The following is an 11,902-nucleotide window of genomic DNA, read 5'->3' on the forward strand; positions in this document are numbered from 1 at the left end:
CTGCGCTGATAATGTACCAAGTACTTATGATGAGTAGCGATATTGAATATTTGATCACCAACAGATTTACCAAGCTGTCATTCAAACAGTATATATACAAATTTAGGGAAAACAGCCTAAGCTAGATATAAGCTAACGTTACAGCAGTCGGCTTAATTAAATGGTGCAACAGGCAGCTCTCTTTAAACACAGACTTTTAAGAAGGGATGGATGTTTGCTTCAAGTGATAGGCCAGGTAAGTGAAATTATATTATCTTGCTGTATGTATGTCGTTTTCTTTACGTTTTCTGACTAAAATAAACCAAAAAGCCATTTTAAAATGGTTAAGCAAATAATAATAATAATAATAATAATCGGCAGGGATCCCAGACCAATACAATTAGTGTGCCTCCTCTATTTTAAAACCCACGAGCCGCCACTGGTTTGTAATGGGTTTTAATGTTTTTGTCTCGTCGCTCCGGCCGGGACACCAACAGTATGGTGAGGGGCATAACATTTCCGCCTCACGCTTGAGGTATTCGGCCAATCACATTGGATAGCTGGCCAATCACAGCATACCTCGCTTTTTCAGAATGATGAGCTTTGTAAAAATCGACGCGTTTCAGAATGGCGGGGCATACTGCGCCATCTACAGTTTCATGACTGAACTATACATTTATTTGAATTAATTATCGATCGATAGACATAGAGAGAGATGACAGTTGTTTGTGCGTTACCTGGGTCTGCATGTCTTTCTACAAACAATGAAGCTGTGTTTAGTTGCTTCAAAAACAGCTATTTTACAACTCGTTGCTGAAGAATATAATGTAGCGATCTACTATCTAGGCTATTTTATTAATAACAGTCGTGGGGCAGTGTTGACAACAAATTTCTGTATGTGCGCAGTGCAATCTGCGATCTCCAATCTCTCTCTCTCTCTCTCTCTCTCTCTCTTTCTCTCTGTGTGTGTCTATAATTTATTTATTTGAAGATTTGAAGTACACTTAAGCACACTTCAATATCTAAGTCAAAAGTCAAACTTTATTAAAATGAAATATTTTAATAACAAAATCAACAACAAAAGTCAAGTCTCCTGTTAATACTTGGGCTAAATTAAGGTCACTTTTATCGACAGCCAAATTTACAAAGGAAATTCATAGTGGATCAGATGGCAATTTACAAAACACTGCTGTCTAATTAGTGGGGAGGTGTTCAGAAGGACACCATGGCTCAAGCTGAGATGAGATGAAAGTCCAGTTAATCTAGTATGAAACAACAAGTTCCAACACCATCTCTTTTAAAAGCCACTTAAAGAAAACCCTTTTCATGAGCATCTTTTTATTTTGGAGAGGTGGGAGGAAGCAAAACTAAAGGAGGGACTCTTTATGAAAGGAAGTATTGGAAGTACATGGTCTAGTTTCACCTGGAGGTGTGACTGAGTTTGTAATTCAATAGTGATCGCACCACCCAGCTCAGGTTATTCAGGTCAGAGCTGATCGTAGAGAAGATGAAAATGAAATTATGCGAATCTGGTGTTTTTGTGCCAACTAACAGCTGAACCTGATTCACATGGCTGACCATTAAGATCCATATCCAATACTTTAGATGCAGCCATGATGCCAGGAACTAGACATAAACCTTGATATGTGGTTAAGATTGCACTGAGGACCAGCCAAAGCCTGTATTTTATCACTTTCATTTCTAGGTTATCTGAAAATCAGACAAATTTGGATCATTATCAGGTGATAAAGACCTTTTTGTTGATTCAGTCCCAAAATTAAGCTGGATAGAGTACAACCTATCCTTTTTAGCAGTACATGCTACATCAAAAGGGAAATGAAAATCTTAGCAGAATTTTTTTTCGACAGACATGAGAGGCATTTTCAGCTGCCAGACACATAAGTTGATATGTATGCTTTGATCTCACTCATATTGCAGTGCTGATAGCAGGATAAAGGCCCATCTCTCCACAGCTCTTTGAAGCAGCACTGAGTTCTTAGCAGTGGATGATGCAGAAAATGTTCAAACGCTGAAAAAAAGGTCTTTCAGACTTAAAATGGATTTGGAAAACAACATTAACCAACACTTTGATTATTTAGAAATGGCAAGATGGGACTTTTTTTCTGAGTTTGAAAAAAATGTAATAGAAGGAGAACAAAGAACTGAGGAATAAGGTCTACACCTGAATGGATGAACAGTTGGCATGGTCTGTGTGGAAAACTGTATGGTGGTAAATATGTATAATATAAAAGTATGCAAAACCATGCCTGTTCGTGGCAGAGGCCAAAATGCTGTCATCGCTGTAACATGGAATGAATGAAGCTGTTAGTGGACATGTAAAGCACAAGTACAGGACCTCAGCCTCTATAAACATGCCACATCTTTGATCCACTTTAATAAATCAAGCATCCTACTTCTCTCCTTTTCTCATGCAATTCCCCTCTTTCTACACAGACACAAGTTAGGGCTGCCTGGACTGTACTGCACTTTTCACGCAGGAAGCTTTCAAGGCTGTTGTTGGTTTAAAGCACATTGTTCCAGTTGACTTCACTTCACATACTGTACAGTTACACACACACATAAGCTTCAGCATAGGTAGAAAAATGGAGAATGGCTGTTGTGGCAAACTGGACGACGGATATCGCTGGCCTCTCTTTTGACCATATGCCACAGAAACCGTGGATAGGTTAGTGTATAAAGGCTCCCAAATAGCTTTGATAGAGCATTTGATGGATAGGAATATGTAAATGCATTTTGAGAGTGTGGAAAGAACTATGTTAGTTTTAAATTAAGTGGCAATACAGCAAATTAGGTTTTGGAAGGCACAGCTGGACTCACCTCTGAGTGAAATTCTCATTGGTAAAATGAGTGACACTTTTACAAGCTTGGGATGAAGAAAAATCAGTAGTCATTGGATTACCTAAAAGGTCTGAACTGGAATCCTGTATAATTATGCTACTTTTGGATTCACCTGATCCCCCCAAAAACAAGTGTCTGAATATATAAAATACAAATAAATACAAATTTCAAGGAGGAGTTTGTTAAAATACAATGCCTGAAAATGTCAAAAATGGCACAAAATTTGCCAAGAAAATCCAAAATAACCGACTTCCTGATGGGGTTTGGATTTTGCTTCTGGAGACTTTGGTGTGTTACATGTGTTTACTGAATTTCATACATGTATGTGAAATGTAGTTCGAGGAGCACTTTGTTGAAAGTGTATAGGTGGCGCTACCGAGTCATTTTAGTCAGTTCTTGTACAATTAGTTAATAACTCTAACTCATCACTATTAAAAACTATAATGTTTTTTCTTTATGTCAGTGGTTGTCAACCAGGGGCCCGGGGCCCACTAGAGGGCCTTAGCAAACTTCCAAGGAAGCCATAGAATGACTTATTAAATTAAGTATTTAAATTAATTTAGTAAATTATTAAAATAATCAGCCATATTAGTGAACCTGAATGCAGTCACATTAGTGAAACTTCAGCAAAATTTTGCTAGCAAAAAAGATCCATCCAATGAAGCACAGCTCACAGATCACTTTCTATTTCACTCTCAATAAATATTGATTTTATTGAAGAATGTATATTGTATATTCGAATATTGTGTTGGACAACCGGGGTCATCGAGTAAAAAAAAGTTGAAGGCCATTTCTCTGAAATCAATGTATTTGCAGTGTTATTTAATGCACTATAAACCTTAGCATGCAGGCGTCCTAACTTGCACTGACTGTGCAAATGTTGAACGCTACAGCTCCGGACATCCCTTCACTCCCTCACTGTCACATGATCAGCAGCCCTCACCTCTCTCATACATACTCGCAAGGTTACAGCAGCTTTAAATCATTAAATATCTCAGAAATAAACCTGTCAGTTCAGATCAGGTATCAGAGGGGGGAAAAAAGTAGCATGGCGTAAAAAGTGACCTACTGAAGGAGGGCAGAGCAGTTGTGGTGTGAATCTCTGCATGGTCAGGGTGAGGTATGCTTGAGAGGCTCAGAGAAGCCATTAGTAGAGTAAAGGCCATGATCTGGAATGCTCTGAGAAGATATCAGATCACAGGCCGTCTGTGTATGTCAGTGTCCATAGTGCAGTTACAACTAGGTTAAAGTCCATTAATCAACTGGGGTAACTAATGAATGCCATTTTAACTACACATGCAAACTAATACACATGTGATTCAGACGCACACATACACATGCCACATTCTCATTGGTGTAAGAGTCACGGACACGCTTCAGTGTCCTGGTCTGTTTAAAATAGACCTGCATAATACATGAAACGCAGACACGCAGTAGGAACAGGTGTGAGACAGAAGGTGTCAAAGTGTGTGTGTGTGTGTGACAGCGACAGGCAGCGCACTAAGAAAACAGACATACTTGCCCCTATGAATGACCATTAAAACTCCAAAAGTTTGTAAGCTACAAAATCACATATTGTGTCATCCCAAAAAGCCCCCTCTGCTGACGGGATTTCTTTCTGTTTCTTTATAACTTGCTCTCTCTCATCAGGGTCAGAAGGACAAGCAGGAAAATACTAACTTCTGGTATGTTTCCAGCTCTGGAGCCAGTTCCCACGTAAGGCCCCTGGGATAGAGAGAGAGAGCATGACTAGGAAAACCAGAGGGGACGCCTGTGACGTCCCTTAAAGACGCATGTTTAAAGACTTCCCAGCAGTGAGCAAAAACACAGTGGCTGCTCTCCCCGCCAGGCCTCCGGTACTGCTTACTTTACAAGATTCAACTACATGAACCCTGTCAGAGCTTCCGACTCACGTTCCCACTGTCTGTCAACCACACATCATCCGTTTATTAGTTATTTTAGTGGTTAATGCAAGTTATCCCCTATGAAAGAAAGTTTAAGCCAGTCTAAACTGGTTTTAGATGATCTCCTAGCTTGGCCAACTGGTGTTTGACAAGTTTAGCTGGATGACCAACTGGATTCCCAGCCTGACTAGCTGAAAAATCCCCAAAACCACTCAAAAGACAGTCTGGGAGGCCAGCTAAGACCAGACTGGTCTAAGGTGTGTGTGTGTGTGTTTTCCTACAACAAACTTTGGAGACCAAGCAAACTCAGACCAGCAAAACCACTGTTAGGTGGTTTAAGATATTTTAAGACAACTAAGACCAGAAAACCATCATAGGCTGGTTTAAGGGTTTAGCGGAGATAACATAAGCTCTCAATGCTTAAAAGGGAAAGAAAAAAAAACATGCCTATATCAGCCTAAGCCTGTTTTTTTGGTTTTAGCTGGATTAAGATAATTTCTAGTCTGGCTCAGCTGGTGTTTAGCTAATTTAGCTGAGCAGCAAACTGTTCTTACAGACTGACCAGCTGAATAGTGTCCAAAACCCCTCTAAAACCAGCCTGGGAGACCAGCGAAGAACAACAAAACCAGTATCGGCTGGTTTAAGATAATTTTTAATCTTAGGCTGGTTTAAGGGTTTAGTAGAGATAGCATAATCACAAAGCTCTCAATGTTTAAAAAAATGTCCAAACTAGCCTAAACTTGTTTGTTGGTCTTAGCTGGTTTAGGATGGTCTTTCAGTCTGGCTAAACTGGTGTTTAGTTAGTAGTTAGTTTAGCTGAGCAGCCAACTGGTCTTACAGCTGAAAAGTGCCCAAAACCCAACTAAAACCATCCAACAGACCAGAATGATAAGCTGGTCTTATCTTGTTAAAGATGGTCTCTCAGCCTGTCCAGGCTGGTGTTTAGCTGGGAGATGAAAAAAAAAAACTTTCTAAAACCAGCCAAAAGACTACTGTGACCAAGCTGAGAAACCAGCTACAACAAACCAGCTGAAGATGGTTAATTTTTCCAGCAAGGGTGGTGCAATAACAGTCCCACTCTGGAAGGCCAACTAAGACCAGCAAACCAACTAATTTATTATTTATACACCTCTAATAAGGCATTCCCAGCATTCTTAGCATAATTTTTCAGTTTTAATGATATGAAACACAAAGTATTACAGAAAAAAATCACTTCAAGTATACAAGATGTTTATTTGGGAGGAGATTGTTAAGGAGCGTCACATAGACCTATAACTGTCAGAAGTTAATGACATGGAAAAAGGGATTGTGTTTGTGTGTTATACTGTTTGTGCCTCAACAGTGTCGCAACACTTGGCAGAGTTTGAGCTCCTGCCAGAAGAATCTAGGAGCAAATAAGACTAGTACTTATTTACATTCCTCGATTCTACGACCAGAGCATATAACTGACCCAGTTCTTTAATCCATCCAAGTTGAAGAATCTCTTACTAACACACACATGCAGAGGCAGGTATATAGTAGCCAGCCAAGCATGAGAAATCAAAGCTAAAGCTGGAAAAATAGCCCTGGGATCTGATGACTGGGATGAGAAACAGGTGGTGCGTAGAGACCTGAGAATGGAGAGCTTTATATTCGGTAAAGATACTACAAAGAGATACAGCCTGTGTCTGTCCTGCTTTTACTCTTGACCTAATATGTAACAGACTGCTGCTACAAAGTCAGCAGGTTCTTTTTTGTGTGTGTCTTATTCTTATTCTTTCCAAGCTGGTGGTAGCTTGTTTAAAATTGTCTCCCAACCTGACTAAGATGGTCTTAGCTGGTTTAAGATGGTCTTCCAACATGTTCAAGCTGGTCTTAATCTGATAACCCAGATTTAGCATCTGAAAAGTGCCCAAAACAATGCAAAAAGCAGTCTGAGAGGCCAACTAAGACCGGAAAACCAGCTTATGGTGGTTTGAGATGCTTTAAGTTGGTCTTCAAGTCTGGCCAAGCAGGAGTTTAGCTGAGCAGCCAACTGATCTTACAAACTGACCGGCTGAAAAGTCTTAAAAAACCCTCTAAAATTAGCCTGGGAGACCAGCAAACCACAAAACCTGTGTAGGCTGGTTTAAGATGTTCTTTTAAGGCAACAAAACCCAGCAAACCAGCATACTCAATGCTTAAAAAGAAGGGGTAAAAAAATATGTATACCAGCTTGCTGGTTTGGTGGTCTTAGCTTTATTAAGATGTTCTCCCAGTCTGGCCAAGCTGGTGTTTGGCTAGCTGAGCAGCCAACAGGTTTTACAGTCTGGGAGACCAAATATCAGCTAACCAACTTAAAAATGTCAGTTTTTTTAAAACGTCTAACTGTTTCAGAAGGGCCAAGCAGCTTGTCCAACTGTCCATTCAAATGCACTTTCTGACTTTTAAACTCTCTTGTCTAATAGTTTATTGTGTTGTATTGTGTGTGACAGGAGCTGTAGTCAGGCTGTGCACTATTGATATAACAGGCACCGGTTTTTACCAACTAGCCAAACAGTTTCTGACAGCCTCACACAGGCCGACCATTGTCAAGGCTCCTGTAGCCAGAATTCTACTGCCAGCTGCTGTCTTTATGGATCAGACCAAAGAAAAACACAGGAGAAAGGCTAACAGTACAATCATTCCAACTCTCCCTGATGCTCTTCTTTCATGTCATCTTTTCCACCTCTATACCTCTTCTGTCATGCACCAAACTGTTCCAAAAAATACCATTCCCTCAAAGTCTTCACAGAGAAGTAGGTCTACAGTGTAAACGGCATGAACGTGCAGCTCTTTGAAGATGGCTAAAATTGCTGTGTTTGTTACCGTTCTCTACAGTTCTTAGACTGGAGTGGTTATCTCCCATGAGCAGCTGTCCAACAAGCTGCTGGCTAAAAAGAAAAGAAAATCTCTCATTGGACATGAACTTAATGTGCAGATTTGCACTGATTGCACATACTCACATAATGTGCAAATATGGTCATCCATGATGATCTCACTACCAATGCTGGGGTCTTTATATTAAAGAACAAACCAAACTTTTTCTAAAACAGAAGTGAGTTTTCTTCCTTCTGTGGAACACAAAAGAAGATATTTTGAAGAATGTTTTAACCATTTTTGTCCTTAGAATGAAAGCCAGTGGGGTCCAAAATAACATGAACAGTTGTTTTGCCAAAAATGCTGAGACATTTTTCTAAATATCTTGTGTTCCACAGAAGAAAGAAAGTCATGCAGGGTCATGCACAACATGATGATAAGTAAATGATGACAAAATATTTATTTTTTAATTCACCACGTAAAGCACCATGTAGTTTTCTCATGTAATTCAAATTAACATTCCATCCTAAATCCCATTTACTGAGAAAACCAACCCACATATGTAAAAAAATATCATATTTCACTGAAATGGTTTCATATTTACTTCTGTGGGAGGCTTTGATTTGTAATGCATTAATAGTCACTAATCTATGGATGACTACCAGTGCAAAACAAGCAAGAAGTCTGTGTTTCCAACAATCACCTGCAGTGTTCACTCATGCCCTTGACCCAATCACAGATCTCCAAAGATGCCAAAACCACATGACCTTCTAATGGAGAACCTCACACTTCTCACTTTCCAAATTTTCCCTTCACTTGCAAAGCCCCATCCAGAGTTCATGGAAAGTTCCTCCACGCCGACAACGCTGCCTGCCACATATGCTCCCGTCTTCTGGCAGAGAGTGTGCGCAAAGACACTAAACTCCACAGCTCAAGAGACAGAGCTTTAAGCTTCTCCAAGTCAAACTGCCAAAGAGCTCATACACACCGGCCAACCCAAACTGCAACACACCCTGCAAAACTGATCGTTTGAAACCAAACCCAAACAAACTTGAGGCACTTGAGGCACGTATACAAACAGAAGCAGACTGAGCTCGCTGTCCTGTGATCAGCTACGACCGGCTATCACCTTGCAGATAAGGTCTTACTGTAAAGGGATTGTCTTGTGTCAGCACACACCCTCCCCCTCCATCCCTCCCGTCCCAGCAGCCCCTTGCAATAACAAACCCCCGTGCAGCCACGCCACTCGCCTGGAGCATCTAACAGGAGTGTAGTGCTATAAAACCCTTTCATTTGCACACTAACCAAACAATCCCGCAGGCACCAATCAATCATTAACAGCAACCAGATAAAGGCACTGAAGCAAGAAGAGTTGAGTAGGCTACTTACTCTCTTTCAGACACAGGTTTCCAACTCGTTCCTCAAAGGAAAAAAGAAATCCCAATGGAAATCAGAGTCCTTGAGAATTGTCAGTAGATCCAGCTTTGAGACTGCTAGAATCAGCTGTTTATAGGTCTGGATGTGGGATCGGTAGTACAGCGCTCACACTCATGCTCTGTCTGCTGCTGTGACTGAATGTGTATCTGACACACTGGTGTAGTAAAGCCTCCCTCTTAATCACTGCTCCTCCCCTCACGCTCACATAGTAAGAGAAGCAAAGAGAGAGAGAGAGAGAGAGCGAGGTAGACAGCACTGTCCTTGATAATCATTACAAAGACTGGGAGGAAATCACAAGATTTCTTGCTAACCTTTAGTTTCAGTTGTAGTAGTTACTTAAGCTTGAATTTCAGCTTTCAACAACGCCACTTTCCAAGCTTAAATGATCTGAACTAGTTAAAAGCTTTCATACTAAATGAAGAAAAATAAAACCAAAGGGGGAAAAAAAAAACGTTGACAGGGAATGTTATAAATTTAAAAGCTATTTCAAACTGTGGTCTTTAGAAGTAGAGTAAGAGTTTAGTTTTTGATATTAAAGACTTACGAACAACAAAGTAACTATATTCAGTGTTTGGGGGACTAAATGTAAAAGTTTAAGAACTTTGGGAAACATAATGATCGAACACTATCCTACATTTTTTCAGTGTGTATAATTAAATTAAATTAAATTCATAAATTAAAATACATTTAATTATATTAATAATTAATAAACAAGTAAATGAATATTAACTAAGAGAAAAATAAATACATAAAAGATTAGTAGTAGTAGTAGTAGTAGTGATGATGATGATGGAAGAATTAAATGTAAAAGTAATAATTTGATGAACCACTTTCCAAAATATTTTTAATATAATAATATTGGAGCACAGGGCCCCCTCAGTGTTGATTATTATTATTATTATTATTATTTAATAGTACATAGGGTCCCACTTTATATTAGGTGGACATAACTACTATGTAATTACATTTAAAAAATATGTACAATGCACTGATTGTGTTCATATTGTATTGCAAAACACTTTTGCTGCTATTGAGGTGGGATACGGGTTCGGTTAGGGACAGGGTTGGTGGTATGGGTTGGTTTAAGGGTGGGTTAAGGTGTAAGGGATGGGTCAACAGTGTAATTATAAATGTAATTACAGAAATTAATTACAGATGTAATTACAGAAATTATTTACAGATGTAATTACATACACTTTTAAAATGTAATTACAATGTAAAAACATGTATGTACCCAATAAATGCATTGTATCAAATTATTAATTTAAATGTAAATACATAGTAGTTAAGGCCCCCAAAATAAGACCACACATAGAAATAATTCGTAATTTCTCTTCTTATCATGGTTATGTAAAGCCCTTTGAATTACCCCTATGTATGTAATTGCTATACAAATAAATCTTATCTATGATGGTTACAGTCCTACACAGCACTGCAGTTCCTAATTAACATCTATAAAACATAATATGTGAGGAGGTAAGACAGCATAGTGTAGTTCATAAAGGTCGTTATTTGAAACTAAATACTCCTACAGTTCAACAGACACCGCTTGCCCTCGGCTCACATTACAACACTTTACATACAACACCATAATAGTGTTATTCCTGACTGAGTGACAGTCACCTTCTAGCATGTGAGTGACAATATTCACAGAAATCATGCATTATAAAGCCTCTCCCAAAACACAGTATTTCCAATCACAGCCTAACGAGCCGACACTTCTTTTTATGTGAGCTGTTAAAGAAGACTCACATCGGTGTTAAAACCAGTCCTTAAAATGTCACTTAAATGCTTAATATGGATGGAGCTGGAACAACTGAAAGATCTCAGTGACAAATCATCTAATCATGCCCTAGTTAACAAGGAAAGAGAACTATGGAGCGCAATAGAGGAACAGTCACAGTTGGGAATCCCTGTGACTGAAATAGTGCTGCTAATTATGTATTGAGGGGAAATGCTAAGCAGGCAGATGGAATGGTAGGTTTGGGGTGTCAGGCTTCGGGATACCGTCATTAAGAGACGGGGACGAGCCAAATGCAGACACAAGCGTGTCACGAGAGCCGGGAAGCAGAGCTGAGCCACTTATCAGCCTCTTACTTACAGACACCAGATGCAGACTGGGACTCCACCCCCTTTCCGTCCCTTAATACCAGTCAGGACTGGTCTACCATTATGCATCATGATCAAAAAGGAATACGTAAATCCAAAAAAAAAAAGAAGGAAAGAAAAAAACACAAACTACTGTATCAGTCTAACCAGAGACGCCACAGACTACACTCTTAAAAATAAAGGTTCTTCATTGGCATTCATGGTTCCACGTTCAACATTCATGGAACCTTTCCATTGCACAAAAAGTACTTTATAGTGGAAGAAGGTTCATTAGATTATTAAAATGTTCATCACATTAAGAAAATATGGTTATTTTAAGAACTGTTTACTGAAAGTTTTTCGTGGCAATGCAAAAATAGTTCTTCTATTGCATTACTGGAAAAGCCACTTTTTGGAATCTTTTATATAATGTATGTATAATATTAATTTTAATCATGGAATTTCAGAAAATAAGGAAGTAAAAAAAGAAGAATATTTTAAATTCACTTTCCTAAGTCAAGATGTGTTCTGGCAGGTTAAAACACCCTCTATCATTTTCAACCACTTCCTTCCCATCATCCAGTTGTTGTTTGCATTTAGCTGTCAGTAATTTAGATTAAATTTCCTCTTTTTCTTATTTGCAAACTTTTGTTCAATCATTCTTGTGTAATCAAACACGGACAGATCATCCTGTATGACATCTAACCAAATCGTGCATCTACTTTGTTTAGACTTGCATGTAAAGATTCAGAAACAAACATTTTGTCATTTGACCCAAGAGCACCTGAATGCAAAATTCATCAGCACTCTCCAGATCC

At 39.1% G+C, this 11,902-nt stretch overlaps 1 protein-coding gene across 2 annotated transcripts in view; it reads right to left on the reverse strand.

The window, feature by feature from the left end:
- The window catches only part of LOC107691120 (semaphorin-4B-like), a 68,203-nt gene that overhangs the window by 50,407 nt on the left and 5,894 nt on the right, over positions 1-11,902 (reverse strand). Inside the window, exon 1 of one of the 2 annotated variants that reach the window (XM_016489595.1) lies at positions 8,949-9,123. The exons of the other annotated variant lie outside the window; for it this stretch is intronic. The gene's annotated coding sequence lies outside the window, so the exon portion shown is untranslated. Of the gene's footprint in view, positions 1-8,948; positions 9,124-11,902 lie in introns of those variants that run through there. 2 annotated transcript variants of the gene reach the window in all.

The sequence above is a fragment of the Sinocyclocheilus anshuiensis genome, unplaced genomic scaffold, assembly GCF_001515605.1.
Source record: "Sinocyclocheilus anshuiensis isolate Anshui unplaced genomic scaffold, SAMN03320099.WGS_v1.1 scaffold2, whole genome shotgun sequence".
In the NCBI taxonomy this organism is placed as follows: Eukaryota; Metazoa; Chordata; class Actinopteri; order Cypriniformes; family Cyprinidae; genus Sinocyclocheilus; species Sinocyclocheilus anshuiensis.